Below are 19,852 nucleotides of genomic sequence, written 5' to 3'. Positions count from 1 at the left end.
TACCCCAGAGGCACGCTCATTCTGGTCTAGTTCATCACCAAAACCCAGCTCAAATGCAGCTGTGAAGGGCATTTATTCCCCAAATGCTGGTAAACTACAGATGTCAGACAGTGAAATTTGAAGATCACACACTAAGTGCATCGTGTTCAGTAACCACACAGACACACACAACCGGAGAGAGTTAGGGCTGTTTTGCTGGTTCCAGAGGTGAATCAACTAAAGCCATTGTTAAACTATTGATAGAAGGAATTCCACTATGGTTGACGCGAAGCCAAAATTATAAATGCTTTAAAGGTTTGACTTTGCCAAGGAAAGAAAGTGACGGTAGGCAGGCAGATACACCGTGCAGGCATCCAGCCCCCTGATGCAGTCCCTCCTTGATCTCCCTGTGGGGAATTCAGCCCCTGCCCTGGAAAGGTTCACAGTCTAGTATGAGGAAGGTGGACACATAAAGAGATGATTGCTATGGGATTGAAATAAGAAAGCATTTCTCCTTCCCTGGAAAGAGTGGCCTGGGGGCCAGAAACAAAGCTTTTCCCTTCTCTCCCGGGGCTGACCTCCAATGCAGATGATTTAGCTGATAGTCATAACTAGAAAAAGCAGACTGAGCTAGAATTTCAAAGCTACACCTGAACCATTACCACTCACCCATTCAACTGGGCTACAGTGCAAATACTATCGCAAGAATTAAGCTGTGTATTGAGTGTGTGTGTGTTCATGTTGCTTAATTCATTATTATCTTTCTAACAGCAGGCATATAGGAATTTCTTATTTTCATTTTTATGGCAGCAGAAGAGAGAAAGAAAAATTGTTTTAGAATCACTTTTAGAAGAGAATATGCTCAACTATTTCCTAAGGCATAGTATTCGAACCGGCAGCTGGGCTAATGCAATGCTGAATTCCGAACTAGTTTCCCTTTTAAGACCCCATTTAGATCATAGTTTGGAGTGTCAGGAAGTGCAGCTTGAAAGTTGATGTCAAGTTGAGTAGCAGTGGGTAGGTGAGTTATCTTGCCCACCTAGGGTGTTTAGAACATATTTAAAATACTCTACAATATATATCTATTATCATAAATGCTTCTGCCAGTTCAAGAATTGGCTACAGATTGGCCTCTTCCGGGAAGCTTTATTCACTAATGTTCCCACTCCTGGCCCACATGCGTATGATCCCATTCCAGTACTTTGCATTTCCCTCTTTCCACTCTACCTGGGCTGGTGGTTTCGGTGTGTTTACTTAGGACTGTGATGCTTGACTAGATCAGAACTTCTTGAAAACCAGGTCAGCTTCCACGTCCTTCGGTTTACTCAGTAGCACAAAGTGTTGCCTGCTAATTAATTCTAGGTTTTAAGAATCCTAATTTATTTTTTATTTTTATTTTTTTCAGTATGTGGGCCTCTCACTGTTGTGGCCTCTCCCGTTGCGGAGCACAGGCTCTGGACGCGCAGGCTCAGCAGCCATGGCCTACGGGCCCAGCCGCTCCACGGCATGTGGGATCTTCCCGGACCGGGGCACGAACCCATGTCCCCTGCATCGGCAGGCGGACTCCCAACCACTGCGCCACCAGGGAAGCCCTTAAGAATCCTAATTTTTAAAAAGATTCTTAGTTTACCTTTTTCCTGAGAAAACTGCTTTTTTTTGGATGAGCATACACTGACTTGTCCCTAATTTTCAATTAACAGGTAATGGCACAATTCTAAATAATGAAGTACTGTATTCTCTTGGACCCAGGACTAAAGCTTTGAATAAAACTAGTTGTAATTTCCAACCCAGTATGAGCTGCATAAAGAGAACTGGAGGGACTTCCTTGGTGGTCCAGTGGTTGAGAATCCACCTTCCAACGGAGGGGACGTGGGTTCGATCCCTGGTCGGGGAACTAAGATCCCACATGCCGCGGGGAAACTAAACCCATGCGCGGCAACCAGAGAGAAGCCCGCAACGAAGACTCAGCGTGGCCAAAAAAAAAAAAAAAAAAAGAGGAGGAGAAATTGGTTTGTGATTCAGTGAAATGAGCATCAAAAAAGATCAGTGTTTCAGAGAATAAAGTCCTTCATCACCTGGATTTGACAAAACTAGTTGACAAAAATTCAAATGAGTTATTTATAGAGTTGCTATCATGAAAAAATATGATACCTAATAGGCTTTTTTTTTTTTGACAACTTTTTTTTTTAGAGCAGTTTTGCTCTTACAGCAAAATTGAGAGGAAGGCACAACGATTTCCCATATAACCTTTGCCCCAGTACGTGTATTATCTTGTAGGATTTTTGCCTTTTGTATTTTAGGTACTTTCAGAAACAGGCTAGGCAGAACCTTGTAAAAGTGGGAGAAAAAACCCCCAACAACTTTACAAATGTCAAAACCTTCAGAGGTTTAAAATAGTGCTGAGTGTGGTTATGGGAGAGGGTTCACTGTAATCTATATTGAAACCAGGCCAATGTCCTTATTTATAACTTATGGTTGCTGAAATAACATTCTTTGTTAGCACTAGAATTTCCCTGAGTGTTTTATGTAGGAAAAATGACACTTGCAGTCATCTTCTGATTTAATTGCTTCTTCATACTTTTTTTTGGGAGAAAAGCTTATTTTTTAAGAAATGAGGAGCCTCTATAGAAAATTGCATTTCCCAAGAAATCAATTTATTAACCCAATAAACTTAAGTCTTTGGAAATAAATCAAGTTGGATTTCTATAATAACAAATAGAAGCAGGACTCCAAATACCTGCAAAATATAAATTAGGATAAAACGTGGCTCAGAGTTAAATGTGAAAGAGTGAATAAACCAACGGACAATGGACAGGACAATGGATCTCTGACCCACAGTCTCTGCAGCAAGTGGCCCAGAAAGGTCAGAACTTGGTCAGTGACTGCCAGCTTTCCTAGTTTTGTCCATCCCACCTCCATGTCAACTCAGGGCCAAACACAGAAAGGTACATATGCTCCCCAAACCAATCACATGAGATATCCTCTCTGGTTGGCTCAACTCCACGTCCCTCAGGCCAACCACTTCCAATCAGGGTGCTCCTGAAGCCTTGCCTTGTTACAACATAAAGCTTTCCCACTTCCCTGCTGCCTGCCAAACACAAGTGATGGTGGCTGACTCCCGTTGCTATTACAAGCTCTGAATAAATAGCCTCCTTTTGTTCTCATCTGGGTAGTCTTTGTGCATTTCCCCAAATGGAAAATGTGTAGTAGAACTCCAAGGTTTTGCAAATAAGCTGAAAAAATTCTCAGTGGTGTTGGAAAATGTAGTCATGTGCTCTCTTAATCACTGAAATATTAAAAGCTTATTAGGCTAATTACATGACTTTTTCCTATAGTCAATCAACCAACGAGTATTTACTGAGATTTGAGACTCTGCTCTGCCCTGTTCAGTGGTGGGGAAATTATTCAAGTTGTATACATTAGGGCAAGCGGGTATTAAAGATCAATCACCAGTTAACTTTGTGTTCAGTACGTGCCACAGTCAAGACTCAGGCATCAGTTATTCCCGGAATTAACTCGTGGTTTTGCTGTTTAGTAGCTCTGTGACCTTGGGCAAATAACTTTGTTTTCAAATCTCAGAATATTTATCTTTATAATAAATATCTACCATATAGGATTGCTGTTATATTAAGTTAAATAATTCAGCTAGGGCTTCCCTGGTGGCGCAGTGGTTGAGAGTCCACCTGCCAATGCAGGGGACATGCGTTCGTGCCCCGGTCCAGGAAGATCCCACATGCCGCGGAGCAACTAAGCCCGTGCGCTACAACTACTGAGCCTGCGCTCTAGAGCCCATGCTCCGCAACGAGAGAAGCCACCGCAATGAGAAGCCCGCGCACCGCAATGAAGAGTAGCCCCCGCTCGCCGCAACTAGAGAAAGCCCGCGTGCAGCAACGAAGACCCAAAGCAGCCAAAAATAAATAAATTAAATAAATTTTTAAAAAAGTAATAATTCAGCTAAAATGCCTCGTAATTTGCTCATAGTAATTACTGTATACTATGTGATAACTCATTATATTACATGCTCTCACTATTTTAAAATGCAGGAGCTGAATAAAGCATACTTTCCATCCTTGGGGAAATTATCTATTGGAAAGGAAATGATGATTTACAGGAAGTTTATACGGAGTGGTTCAAGAACTTTGTGAGACAATGCATCATTAATGTATTATTTATACAGTGTTGAATTGGGTGGCACAGTATTTAAGTGCTTTGAGGGTTGGCTGATGGGAAACGAAAGTGGGCTAGAGTGGTTTGGAAAGAACATTCGGAAGAGGAGGCAGAGAGTGTGGGTCTTGATGGGCGAGACTGGGAGAGCTGGAGGGAAGATCTCCACCTATCTACAATTAAAGCTCCACCTACTCCCCACTCCCAGATTCCCAATAGACCTTGTGAATCTGTGAAGAGCTTGGCTTGCTGGGAAGGGGGAATTTTTATCAACGAACTGTGGGAATTAAGGATAGCTGGATAGGAAGGGCAGATTACAGAGGGTGGTCTTAAGAATCAGACACATCAATGTGTTTAGATTTAGATATCTTAAGAAAGTGAATGCTACTATCAAGTGCTATTTCAGGGAGTTTGATTTAGCTGTAGGGTGCATTAGCAGAAGGGGCAGGGAGCCTAAAGTTAGTAGGAAAGTATCCAACTGTGAGATGATGCCAGCCTGGGTTAAGGTGGTTATGGTAGAAGTGGAGAGAGAGAAACTTTTTGGAGGAAGAATATCTAGGACTTGGCAAGCGAATGGTTACGGGGAATTAAATAACAGTAATAATGACTACTTATTAGCACTTGTATGTGGGAGGTATTATATAAAAGAAATATCCTTTACATAAGTATCTGGTAACAAAACGGAGATTGGCACTTTCTTGAGAATTGTAGGCATTTGAACTCTATGAGTGTGCATGGTGTGGACTTTACAATTCATAAACAAATGGGTGCACTCACTGTATGCATGAATATTTATGAATAGGAACAACGAAGAATATTAATCTTTAACAACTCACGTAGTAGGTTACTAATACAGAGCCTGCAGTGAAATGTGAAATTAAAAACACTGTGGGCGTGGACATTTCATTTCCCTGAGAGCCTTTCACTGCCCACTGGTTGGTCCTTCACAACCAGCCAGTTGCCCCCAAACGTCCTACTTTGAGAAATTCTGCTCTGGGTCATGTAATCATTTCTCCTCTCAGCCTGGTTGACCAGAAGGTAGTGGGTATAAACCAAGCTGTTTTCTTGTTGCTGAGTGTTTCTGTTGAGTCCTTCCTCTGTTAGTTTCCATTGTTCTGTGGCAGCTTACTGGTGCAATTTCAAATTGGCTTACTAACCCCATGGCTTGGTTAAGAAAGCAGGCAATGTTTTCAATAGCCCCTTTTTTCTATCTTTAAGAATGAGAACTTAAATATACTACTTTGGACTCTTAATATGCATCAGGTCCTGATGTTCTATTTACTTCATCTCATTTAACCCTCACAATAGTGCTGAAAGGCCGACTTTTATGTTCCTGGTATTACCAAGGAGTAAACCAAAGGGGAAATTGGTTAAAATAACTTGGTCAGTGGCATGTAACCAACAGGAGGTGGACTCAGGATAGGAACGCAGGTTGATCTGACTTCAAGGTCCAGTTGCTCAGCACTGTACTTCCTCTTAAAGAAGATGTAAAACTGGAGATGACTCCAAGTTCAACATGAGAATGGTAAGGCTGTTGCCAGGGCAAGGTAACCCAAGGAAGAGAAATGGCCAGAGGCAAAATGGGAGAAGGGAACTAGTAAGTTCAGTTTAGAACATGATTAGTTTGGGGTGATGAGTAAACATCCAAGTAACAACTTACTCTGGAATGTTACTTCCATAACACCAAGTTTCAAATAATATGTATCAAGACAATGGCAATATTCACTGACAATCACTATCATGAGATTTTGCATAACTCCGTGTTAAGATCCTAAGGGGGACATGTATATACCTGGAAGGGTTTCTTTTCTTGTCAGACAGACTTAATTTGCAATTAACCACAAAGGAGGTCTGCCTACTTCTTCCCTCTTTGCTTTAGTGCTACAGCTCTTTCTACCTTGGCTTCTGTTACCTACATTGGAGGTACTTATTACTGTGCTAAGTCACATGGGCTTCGAAGGTTTTGTCCAAATCCAAGAATGATGTAGATCTCATTAGATGGGCTATTCTCATCTGAAAAGAACCAAGGGAGTCAGAAGAGAGGTGCAGTTCAATACTTGCTATAAGGAAATAAGCCGACTGGAGAAGTTCTCAGATTAAATCTAATTCAACATTATTTAGAAAAAAACCCAGTGGAGACATAATTCATCAGTAAAGCTCAGACTAGGATGCCTTGCTATGCCAGATGAATTCAAGGTACAGTGCCACTTTGAAAAGAAAGAATTGTTGCCCAGACTCATGCATAATCACACGGATCAGGGCTGGTTTTATACAGATTGTAGAAAACCTTTCTTCTTACTCACATACTTAGGATGAGTCCATCAAGATAAGATAGATGAAAATTCCTTTTGTGAGGAGAGAGTTTTATGGGAGGATGGGGCTCACTCCTCAGTTTTAAAGGTAAAGACTCATCATGGAGAAATAAAACATGTGAAGCCAGCTTTGGAGCTAGTAAAACAAATAAAAATCGCTTGATCGTAAACTGTAAAACGAAGTATCTTATTAGCTGGTATGTGGTTACAGGAGAATTATCATGGGCTTGAGTGTTAGAAAAATCTGGCTTCAACCCTGTGTTTGCCACTTAGTAGCTGTGGAACACTGAGCAGGATGCAAAAACAGAACAACTCGAGTAAGAAATAAGTAATGATACTTTTGGATTATAGACCCAAAATATTTATTTCTATCAATATGAACTCATGGATATCTGTTTTATCTTTGTCCCATAATATGAAATTATTGTTTTTGATTTGTTGCTTAAGTTGTTCTAATGTTGGCCATCGGAAGCTCTTTCAGGTTGGTTCCTATGACTTTTGCAAAGTCCCCATCTTTTCTTTCTTTTCCTTCTTTTTTTCCCTTCTTTCCTTCCCTCCTTCCTCCCTTCCTTCCCTCTTCCCTCCCTCCATTCTTTCCTTCCTTCCCTCCTTCCTTCCTTCTCTTCTTTCTCCCTGCCATTTTCTTTTTCTCTCTTTTTCAGTTCTTTCTTACTTACTGTAACCATAAGCTGCTCCAGGCTCACCTTGTATTTTTCCAGCCTCATCCCTGGAATGAACCATTTCTCCAAGAATCCCTGGTTTCTTTTATTGGAGAATCAACTTATCTGTGTGTGTGTGTGTGTGTGTGTGTGTGAAGGTAATAAACTATGACTCCATATCAAGATGTCAAATCTGGTACCACAGGGTTCATTCTAGCCTTTCCTCTTTCCTTATTTGTGTCTTCTTTCTCTAACAATAAGAATCTGGTTCTCCTTATGTACATGGTATTTACTTATTAGTTCAAACTTTGTATGCAAATAAAGAAGTTTCAGAATTCTTAACGCATTCTTTTTGAGAACAAAATTTACCAGTTCAACTAAAATGCTTGTGTACAATTCCATTTATGTACACTATTCAGACAAAGTGCCCCTTTTCAGGTTACCTTCTTTCTTCCCTGTCCTCGTTAGTGTGATTGTGTGATTGATTTGTAATATTTTTAGAGCCATTTATCACAGTCTGTATTTCCTCTTTATTCACATCCTTGTTGAATTTTCTATTAACCTGCAATAAAAATTGTTTATTTTTGTGCTGTATGTGTCTGTAGAGTTTGCAAATGTATAGAGTCATGTACTCATCCTTACAGTTCTATATCAAACAATTTTATCCTTGCCCCAAATTGCCCTGTGCTACTTCCTTATAGAAAACTCTTCTGCCCAACTCTTCTAGGATCATTGACTTATTTTCTGCCTATAGTTTTCCTTTTTGCAGAATGTCATATAAATGGAATCATACAGCACGTAGCCTTTTTGGGTCTGAGTTCTTTCATTTAGCAAAATGCATTTCAGATTCATGCATGTTATTGCATAAATCTTTAGACCATCCCTTTTTATAGCTGCACAGTATTCCATTGTATGGATGGTCCTCAGTTTATCTAGTCCCCAGTTGAATGATATTTACGGTTTTCCAATTTTTACCTACTGTTAATAAAGCTGCTATAAATATTCATGTATAGGTTTCTGTGTGGGTCATATGGTAAGTACATGTTTAACTTAATAAGAAACTATCATACTGATTTCTAAAATGGTTGTACTGCCACCATACATTGCCACCAGCAGTGGATGAGAATTCCAACTGCTCTACTTCCATGTGAACATTTGGTATTGCCATTAAAAAGTGTTTTTGATAGAACTACCATATGACCCAGTAATACCACTACTGGGCATATATCCTGAGAAAACCATAATTCAAAAAGAGACATGGGGCTTCCCTGGTGGCGCAGTGGTTGAGAGTCCGCCTGCCGATGCAGGGGACACGGGTTCGTGCCCCGGTCTGGGAAGATCCCACATGCCGCGGAGCGGCTGGGCCCGTGAGCCATGGCCGCTGAGCCTGTGTGTCCGGAGCCTGTGCTCCGCAACAGGAGAGGCCACAACAGTGAGAGGCCTGCGTACCGCAAAAAAAAAAAAAAAAAAAAAAAAAAGAGACATGTACCACAATGTTCATTGAAGCACTATTTACAATAGCCAGCACATGGAAACAACTTTCCAACCTTCCAAGCAACCATGGAAGTGTCCATTGACAGATGAATGGATAAAGAAGATGTGGCATATATACAATGGAATATTACTCAGCCATAAAAAGAAATGAAATTGAGTTATTTGTAGTGAGGTGGATGGACCTAGAGTCTGTCATACAGAGTGAAGTAAGTCAGAAAGAGAAAAACAAATACCGTATGCTAATGCATATATATGGAATCTAAAGAAACCCCTCAAAACAAAAAACGGTTCTGATGAACCTAGGGGCAGGACAGGAATAAGACGCAGACAGAGAGAATGGACTTGAGGACACAGGGAGGGGGAAGGGTAAGCTGGGACGAAGTGAGAGAGTGGTATGGACATATGTATACTACCAAATATAAAATAGATAGCTAGTGGGAAGCAGCCGCATAGCACAGGGAGATCAGCTCGGTGCTTTGTGACCACCTAGAGGGGTGGGATAGGGAGGGTGGGAGGGAGACGCAAGAGGGAGGGGATATGGGGATATATGTATGAATATAGCTGATTCACTTTGCTATACAGCAGAAACTAACACAATATTATAAAGCAATTATACTCCAATAAAGATGTTAAAAAATTTTTTTTGGATCTTTAGGCATGTAGCAGTACCTTCTTTTTGTTTTAATTAGCATTTTACTAATAATCAGTGATTTTAGCACCTTTTTATATGCTTATTTTCTCTCCATACATTTTATTTGATAAAGTGTCTGCTCAGATCTTCCCCTGGCCCCTTTCCTCTTTTGGGTCGTTTGTTTTCTTCTTTCTCTCTCTTTTTTTTTTTTCCAGCTGTCTACTTGTCTTTATTTTATTTTATTTATTTATTTTTTGTTGGAGTATAGTTGCTTTACAATATTGTGTTAGTTAATACTGTACAGCAAAGTGAATCAGCTATATGCATACATATATCCCCTCTTTCCTGGATTTCCTTCTCATTTAGGTCACCATGGAACACTGAGTAGAGTTCCCTGTGCTATACAGTAGGTTCTCATTAGTTATACAATTTCATACATAGTATCAATAGTGATATATGTAAATCCCAATCTCCCAATTCATCCCCCTCACCTCCCCCTCCTCCCCCCCCTTTCCCCCTTGGTATCCATATGTTTGTTCTCTTTGTTCTCTACGTTTGTCTCTATTTCTGCTTTGTAAATAAGATCATCTATACCAATTTTTTCAGATTCCATATATATGCGTTAATATATGATATTTGTTTTTCTCTTTCAAACTTACTTCACTCTGTACGACAGTCTCTAGGTCCACATTTGTTTTCTTACTGTTAAGTTTTGACAATTCTTTGTATATACTGGATATAAGCTCTTTGTCAGAATTGTGATTGCAAATATTTTCTCCCAGACTGTGGCTGTGTTTTCTTTCCCTTAATGGTACCTTTTGCAAAACAAAAGTTTTTAATTTTAATGAAGCCCAACTTATTAATTTTTTTCTTTATCAATTGTTTTTTTTGGCATCAATCTAAAAACCCTTTACATAGCCCCAAATCATACAGATTTACTCATATAGTTTTTTTCTGGGAATTATATATATATATATATATATATATTTATTTATTTATTTATATTAATTTTTTAATTTTTTAATTTTTTTGTGGTACGCGGGCCTCTCACTGTTGTGGCCTCTCCCGTTGCGGAGCACAGGCTCCAGACACGCAGGCTCAGCGGCCATGGCTCACGGGCCCAGCCACTCCGTGGCATGTGGGATCTTCGCAGACCGAGGCATGAACCCGCGTCCCCTGCATTGGCAGGTGGACTCTCAACCACTGTGCCACCAGGGAAGCCCCTATAATTTTATATTTTACACTTAGGTCTATGATCCTTTTTGAATCAAGTTTAGTATAAAGTATAAGGTATGGTTTGAGGGTTTTTAAAAATGCATATAGATATTCAAATGTTCTATAGTTTGTTGAAGTGATTATTCTTTTTTATCAAATTGCCTTTGCAACTTTGTTAAAAACTATTTGACTACATTTGTGAGGATTTATTTCTGTGCTCTTGTTCTATTTCATTGATGTATGTTTCTATTATTTCACCAATACCACACTGTCTTGGTTATTGTATCTTGAATATGCATAGTAGGAGTTTTCCATCTTATTTCCCTCTTTTCCAAATTTGTCATGTATATTCTAGTTCATTTGTCTCATTAAGATTGTACAGATGGTATTTTTTTTTCTTAAATGTTTGATAGAATTCAGCATTGAAGTCATCTGGGACTGTAGTTTTCTTGGAAGTTCTTAAAGCAGGAATTTAATTACTTTCATAGATCCAGGACTATTGGAGGTATCTATCTCTTCTGGTAATTTGTGTTTCTCAAGGATTGGTCTATTTCATCTAAGATTTCAAATTTATGTTCATTGAGTATTGTAATAGGCCCATATTCTTCTTTTAATATTTCCGGGGCTTGTACTGATATCCACTTTTCATGATATTGGTTATTTGTATCATATATCTTTTTTTCCTTGGTCAATATGACTAGAGATTTATCAATTTTCTTGATGTTTCCAAAGTATTAACTTTGGTTTCATAGATTTTCTTTACTGATTTTTGGTTTTAATTTCATCAGTTTGTGTACTTGTCTTTATTTCCTTTTTTTGTAATTTTTTTTTTTCGGTACACGGACCTCTCACTGCTGCGGCCTCTCCCGTTGCGGAGCACAGGCTCCGGACGCGCAGGCTCAGTGGCCATGGCTCACAGGCCCAGCCACTCCATGGCATGTGGGATCCTTCCAGACCGGGGCACGAACCCATGTCCTCTGCATCGGCAGGCGGACTCTCAACCACTGCACCACCAGGGAAACCCTTTCCTTTTTTCTACTTACTTTGAGTTTCGTTTGCTCTTCTAATTTTTTAAGGTAAGAGCTTAGATTATTGACTTGTGATTTTTTTCTAATACAAGCATTTGAATGCTATACATTTTTCTCTAAGTACTGCTTTATCTGCATGCCACAAATTTTGATATGTTTTATTTTCCTTTGAATTCAGTTAAACGTATTTCTTAACTTTCCTGAGACTTCCTTTTCCACCCATGGATTATTTAGAACTATGATTTTAATATCCAGCCATTTTGAGATTTTCCATGTATCCTGTTACTGATTTTCAGTTTAACTCCGTTCAGATCTGAGAACGTATTTTGTGTGATTTCTATTTTTAAAAATTTGTTGAGGTTTGTTTTGTGGAACAGGATGAGATTGCCTGGGTGTGAGCTTTGTCTTTACCAACTAACTTTGTCTTTACTTTGTCTTTACCAGCTTTGTCTTTACCAACTAACAGTATGCCATATGCTCCAAGGCGTATTTTTTGTTTGGGGCGGGTGTCTATCTGCTGAATTCTGAGATTGGGTCTTCCCTTGGCACTGTGCCTCAAGGAAGATGGCTTAAATGCTCTTCTTCTCCTGTTCCCTCCCATCAGGATTCTGCAGTTATTTACTGTTCAAGCTTCTTAGCTTGGAGCTGGCATTGGCGTTGATCACTGTTGTTTTTATTAATGCTTCGTTTTAGGCATGCATTATTTATCTGGGTCTTGGGGATGTGGACTTCTCCTTCCCCTCCCCTGGCTATAGTTGTGAGGTCAGTGTAATCTATTTTCTTCTCTATGCATAGGGTTTCTCTCTGTTGCTTTCCCCCAGCTGCCTTGTTTCCAAAGATGCCCTGGGGCAGCAGTATTTTCTAGCCTCTCCTGCTCTTTTGCTCTTTTCCCTCACTTCTGCACCACAGTGGTTGCTTCTTAGGGCTCTTTCTGATCTTTTCTGTGAGCAGCCAATGGGGTTTGCAGAGAATCAGTCTTCAAGTGGGTGCAAACTCATTTTCTGCAGCTCCTAGGGGTTTCACACTCTCTGAGTGGTCCACACTTGGTTTTCAACCATTTTTCAGCTATTCTATTCTGACACTTCACCTGGTGTCTGGTTACACCTGCCACATCCAGCTGAGTGTTTCATCTCCTCTCCCTGCCTGTGTCATCTCTCCTTAGATTTCGTACCAGTTGCTGCCCTGCAACCACAGTTCTCCAGTGGGTTCAAAAGCAGTCATGAATTTGAAGTGACTTCAGCTGATTTTACTGTAAGGGTGGGAACCAGGCCCTTCCAGCGATCTGCATTCCCTGGAGAGAATACAGGAACCCTTTGCTTTTTAGTTTTTGGCATTTTGCACTTATCTTTTATTCTTTCAGCTTATTTTGCCCAAACTCAAAGATGGTCTGTGCCTCTCTAGATAATCAAACCAAAGTAAATGAGACCAGCCTTACTCTGTAATCATGAGTAATTCTTCTGTGATAGTATTTTTGATTATAAAGAGGGTGACCATAAGGCAAAATGTGTGGTTTCATGGAACACTATATATTGACTACACCCTTCTGGTTTATCTGATTCTATTTCTGTCTTTGAGCTATTTTGTAATATGCCAGTAACTGATAGCAACACAAAATAAGTCTTGTCTACAAGACATACAGATCCTGCCCTGTCTGGTAGAAGTTCATCTGAATTCCTTCCTCTTTGTGGAAAAACCAATTTTACTTCCATAAGTGCATTCTTTTCAATATTCCAGTTGTTGAATGCAATATTCTCTATATACTCACTAGGTAAAGCAAACTTTTCTTTCTAAATCTTTTATTCCTAATTTTATTCTCTGCTTTATCTATTGATTACTGAAAGAAGTATTAAATATTCCACTAGGATGGTGGAGTTGTTAATATCTTGTAGTTCTCTGAAGATATACAAGTGTAGAATCGAAGTCTATATAAGTTTAAAATTACTGTATCTATAATTGAGGCAAATGAACCTTTTTTCCTTATGACCCTTCTGATCCCTTTTTGTTCTAAAGTCTATTTTGTCTGATATTATTATAGGTATATGGCTTTGTTTTAGTTGACATTTACTTGATGTATCAGTCGGAATACAGGCTGTTACAGTAACAAAGAACTTCACCCAACAATGACTTAAATGAAAAAGAAATCTATTTCTACCTGACCTGTAATGAGCTGGAGGTGGGCAGTATAGGGATTATCTAATACCTCTGTTTCCATAAATTGTCTGGGGACTCAGGTTCCTATCGCATTGCTTTGCTAGCCTCCAAGTAATAACCTCATCCACATAATCAAAGATGGCTCACTTCACCCCTGGCAGCCTTTTCTCTCTTCTACAGGAAGGAGAGAAAGTAGACTGAGAGGCAGTCTACTTTATAAAGATTTGACCTGGAAGTTGTATAAATCACTGCAGTTCACATCCTCTTGGCCACACCTTCCTACAAGGAAGGCTAATAATCGTGCCAACGTGTGCACAATCCAGCTAACATTTGGATAGTGGGCAAAACCCAGACTATGTTCAAAATCTGTCCCCATGAAAGCTGTCTCCATCCTGTCTCCACTCTGGATCTTATGATTTTATATTTTGATTAATTAGTTAATTTTTTTATGTATCAGTAAGAGAGCTTTCAAAAAACATCAAACAAAACTGGTAAAACTGAAAGGATAAATAAAAAATTCACAACTAGAGTAGATTTCAAAACTTTCAACAATTGATAGAATGAGTTGACAAAAAATTAGTAAGGACACAAAAGACTTGAAGAACACTATCTACTGATTTGACCTAATTGATATTTGGGTTTTTTAAAGACATAATATTTGTTTACTTATTATTTATACATATACATGTATCTATTCTTCTTCAAATTCTTTTCCAATTTAGGTTATTACAGAATATTGAGCAGAGTTCCCTGTGCTATACAGTAGGTCCTTGTTGGTTATATACTTTATATATAGTAGCGTGTACATGCCATTCCCAAATTCCTAATCTATTCCTACCTCCCACCTTCTCCCTGGTAACCATAAATTTGTTCTCAATAATCTAATGATTTTATGTTTTAAAACAAATGTTGGCAAACTTTTTCTGTAAAGAGCCAGATAATAAATATCTTAGCCACATGTGGTTGCTGTCACATATCTGTCTTCTTTTTTTCCCAGTCATTTAAAATTGTAAAAACCTTTCTTAGCCTAAGACCATATAAAAATAGGTGGGATATGGGGTGGAGCATGGCCTGTGGGCTGTAGTTTGCCAACTCTGTTTTAGCCTTACTTATAAACAACGTGTAGTAACTTAAAAGATAATTTCTAGATTAATTTTTGTCCTTTAACTCAGTGGTTTAATCCATTTACTTCTGTGAATTGTGATTTCTCATACATTTATGTTTATTTTCCATTATTACATATTTTTCTGTTTCTTTTTTTCTCTGCTGTCCACCCCCCCCCACTTGTATTTGCCTTTTTAAAAAGAAATTACAGTTATTGTTTGTTTCTGGTCACACTGCAGGGCTTGCAGGATCTTAGTTCCCCGACCAGGGATTGAATCCAGCCCTCCACAGTGAGAGCACATAGTCCTAACCACTGGACAACCAGGAAATTCCCTGCCTTCTTTTGGACTGAGATGTTTTTACTTTTTTTTTTAATCAACACCTGCTGGGAAATTATACACTTTATGTGTATGTAGTTGTTATTCTAGCTACTTTTAACATGCATTCACTCTGTTACACTATCACATTATAGGTCAGGCTCACTGAATGGATACAAAAACAAGACCTATATATATGCAGTCTGCAGGAGACCCACATCAGATCTACGGACACATACAGACTGAAAGTGAGGGGATGGAAAAAGATATTCTATGCAAATGGAAATCAAAAGAAAGCTGGAGTAGCAATACTCATATTAGATAAAATAGACTTTAAAATGAAGAATGTTACAAGAGACAAGGAAGGACACTACATAATGATCAAGGGATCAAAACAAGAAGAAGATATAGCAATTATAAATATATATGCACCTAATATAGGAGCACCTCAATACACAAGGGAAATGCTAACATCTATAAAAGAGGAAACTGACAGTAACACAATAATAGTGGGGGACTTTAACACCTCACTTACACCAATGGATAGATCATCCAGACAGAAAATTAAAAAGGAAACACAGCTTTAAATGACACAATAGACCAGGTAGATTTAACAGATATTTACAGGACATTCCATCCAAAACCAGCAGATTACACTTTCTTCTCAAGTACACACAGAACATTCTCCAGGACAGATCACATCGTGGGTCACAAATCAGGACTCAGTAAATTTAAGAAAATGGAAATCATATCAAGCATCTTTTCTGACCACAACGTTATGAGATTAGAAATCAATTACAGGGAAAAAAACCATAAAAAACACAAACACATGGAAACTAATCAATACGTTACTAAATAACCAAGAAATCATTGAAAAAATCAAAGGGGAATTAAAAAAATACCTAGAGACAAATGACAACAAAAACACGATGATCCAAAACCTATGGGATGCAGCAAAAGCAGTTCTAAGAGGGTAGTTTATGGCAATACAATCCTACCTCAAGATACAAGAAAAATCTGAAATAAATAATCTAACCTTACACCTAAAGGAACTAGAGAAAGAAGAACAAACAAAATCCAGTTAGTAGAAGGAAAGAAATCATGAAGATCAGAGCAGAAATAAATGAAATAGAAACAAAGAAAACAGTAGAAAGGATCAATAAAACTAAAAGCTGGTTCTTTGAGAAGACAAACAAAATTGATAAACCTTTAGCCAGACTCATCAAGAAAAAGAGGGAGAGGACTCAAATCAGTAAAATTAGAAATGAAAAAGGAGAAGTTACAATGGACACCACAGAAATACAAAGCATCCTAAGACTACTACAAGCAACTGTATGCCAATAAAATGGACAGCCTGGAAGGAATGAACAAATTCTTAGAAAGGTATAACCTTCCAAGATTGAACCAGGAAGAAATAGAAGATATGAACAGACCAATTACAAGTAATGAAATTGAAACTGTGATTAAAAATCTTCCAACAAACAAAAGTCCAGGACCAGATGGCTTCACAGGTGAATTCTATCAAACATTTAGAGAAGAGCTAAGACCAGTCCTTCTGAAACTCTTCCAAAAAATTGCAGATGAAGGAACACTCCCAAACTCATTCTATGAGGCCACCTTCACCCTGATGCCAAAACCAGAGAGAGATACTACAAAAAAGAGAAAATTACAGACCAGTATCACTGATGAATATAGATGCAAAAATCTCCAACAGAATACTAGCAAACAGAATCCAACAACATGCTAAAAGGATCATACACCATGATCAAGTGGGATTTATCCCAGGGATGCAAGGATTCTCCAATATATGCAAATCAATCAATGTGATACACCAGATTAACAAATTGAAGAATAAAAACCATATGATCATCTCAATAGATGCAGAAAAAGCTTTTGACAAAATTCAAAGCCCATTTATGACAAAAAACTCTCCAGAAAGTGGGCATAGAGGGAACCTGTCTGAACATAATAAAGTCCATATATGACAAACCCACAGCAAACATCATTCTCAGTGGTGAAGAACTGAAAGCATTTCCTCTAAGATCAGGAACAAGACAAGATGCCCCCTCTCACCACTATTATTCAACCTAGTTTTGGAATTCCTAGCCACGGCAAACAGAGAAAAAAAGAAATAAAAGGAATACAAATTGGAAAAGAAGTAAAACTGTCACTGTTTGCAGATGACATGATACTATAGAGAATCCTAAAGATGCCACCAGAAAAATACTAGAGTTAATCAATGAATTTGGTAAAGTTGCAGGATACAAAATTAATGCACAGAAATCTCTTGCATTCCTGTACACTAACAATGAAAGATCAGAAAGAGAAATTAAGGAAACAATCCCATTCACCATTGCAACAAAAAGAATAAAATACCTAGGAATAAACCTACCTAGGGAGGTAAAAGACCTGTACTCAGAAAACTATAAGACACTGATGAAAGAAATCAAAGATGACACAAAAAGATGGAGAGATATACCATGTTCCTGGATTGGAAGAATCAATATTGTGAAAATGACTATACTACCCAAAGCAATCTACAGATTGCAATCCTTATTAAATTACCAATGGCATTTTTTACAGAACTAGAACAAAAAATCTTAAAATTTGTATGGAGACACAAAGGACCCCAAATAGCAAAAACAATCTTGAGGGAAAAAATCAGAGCTGGAGGAATCAGACTCCATGACTTCACACTATACTACAAAGCTACAGTAATCAAGACAGTATGGTACTGGCACAAAAACAGAAATATAGATTAATGGGACAAGATGGAAAGCCCAGAGATAAACCCACACACCTATGGTTAATTAATCTATGACAAACGAGGCAAGGATATACAATGGAGAAAAGACAGTCTCTTCAATAAGTGGTGCTGGGAAAACTGGACAGCTACCTGTAAAAGAATGATATAGGAACAGTCCCTAACACCACACATAAAAATAAACTCAAAATGGATTAAAGACCTCAATGTAAAACTGGACACTATAAAACTCTTAGAGGAAAATATAGGAAGAACACCCTTTGACATAAATCACAAGATCTTTTTTGACCCACCTCCTAGAGTAATGGAAATAAAAATAAAAATAAGCAAATAGGATCTAATGAAAATTAAAAGCTTTTGCACAGCAAAGGAAACTATAAACAAGACAAAAGGACAACCCTCAGAATGGGAGAAAATATTTGCAAATCAAAAGATTAATCTCCAAAATATATAAACAGCTCATGCAGCTGAGTATAAATAAACAACCCAATCCAAAAATGGACAGAAGACCTAAATAGACATCTCTTCAAAGAAGACATACAGATGGCCAAGAGGCACATGAAAAGCTGCTCAACATCACTAATTATTAGAGACATGCAATCAAAACTACAGTGAGGTATCACCTTACGCTGGTCAGAATGGGCATCATGAGAAAATCTACAAACAACAAATGCTAGAGAGGGTGTGGAGAAAAGGGAACCCTCATGCACTGTTGGTGGGAATGTAAATTGATACAGCCACTATGTAGAACAGTATGGGGATTCCTTAAAAAAACTAAAAATAGAATTACCATATGACCCAGCAATCCCACTACTGGGCATAAACCCAGAGAAAACCATAATTCAAAAAGACACATGCACACCAATGTTCATTGTAGCACTATTTACAATAGCCAGGTCATGGAAGCCACCTAAGTGTCCATCGACAGATGAATGGTTAAAGAAGATATATAAATATATATATAAATGGATATATTCAATGGACTATTACTCAGCCATAAAAAGGAATGAAATTGGGTCATTTGTAGAGATGTGGATGGACTTAGAGATTGTCCTACAGAGTGATGTCAGAAAGAGAAAAACAAATATCATATGTTAACGCATATTTGTGGAATTTAGAAAAATGGTACAGATGAACCGGTTTGAAAGGCAGAAATAAAGACACGGATGTAGAGAACAAATGTGTGGACACCAGGGGGGGAAAGTGGGGGTGGTGGTGGTGGGATGAATTGGGAGATTGGGATTGACATGTATACACCAATATGTATAAAATAGATAACGAATAAGAACCTGCTGTATAATAAATAAATAAAATAAATTTTTTTAAAAATTAAAAACAAACAAACAAACAGAGGGGCCTGAAGTGGGAGACAAAGGGCTCCCTTTTGCTTCTTCATTGTTTCCCTTAGCATTGATCTTTCTGATCTGCTCCTCTCTTCAATGTCATCCTCGTTCCCTTCCAGACTCTACCAACTGCTGTGCTAGACCCTTTATAAAATTTCAGTTCAGGGCTCCAGATAATCTGTATTAAAAGAAAAAAAAGCAGGTAAAAATTCTGATTACTTAAGAGAAATAACAGTCTCAGACCGAGTCATGCTGGTAGGAATGAGCCTGCCTGCGCTCTAGTTTCAAAATGATGATTTGTTTACATAAAAGTTCAGCTTCGTACAACACATAAGTGATGAATGGATTGCTGACTTTTGTCAGTGGAAGTCAATATCTTTGACTTAAAGAATAATTCTTTAATTACTAAAGCCAAGTTTAAGTCATGAAAGGTCTCTGAAGTCACTTTGTCTTTTAAAAATATGGGCATATGGTATCTGAAAACATCAGTCTGTTGGATATTTATGTACAAGGCAAGCTGTTGGCTGAGATTTTTACATTCAGTTGTCTTTTAAGCAAACATATACCCTAGCTAAACACATGGTTTTCTCACAAGAAGTCTTACTATTCAAAATTACTGTGTGTGATTATCTCTAAAAAAACGATAAAGCCTTGATTTTTATGGTTGATTAACTAGGTTATTGCAAATCAC

Source organism: Mesoplodon bidens (assembly GCF_964165515.1).
Source record: "Mesoplodon bidens genome assembly, chromosome: 16".
NCBI classification, from domain to species: domain Eukaryota; kingdom Metazoa; phylum Chordata; class Mammalia; order Artiodactyla; family Ziphiidae; genus Mesoplodon; species Mesoplodon bidens.
Note: the sequence above shows the minus strand (reverse complement) of the source record.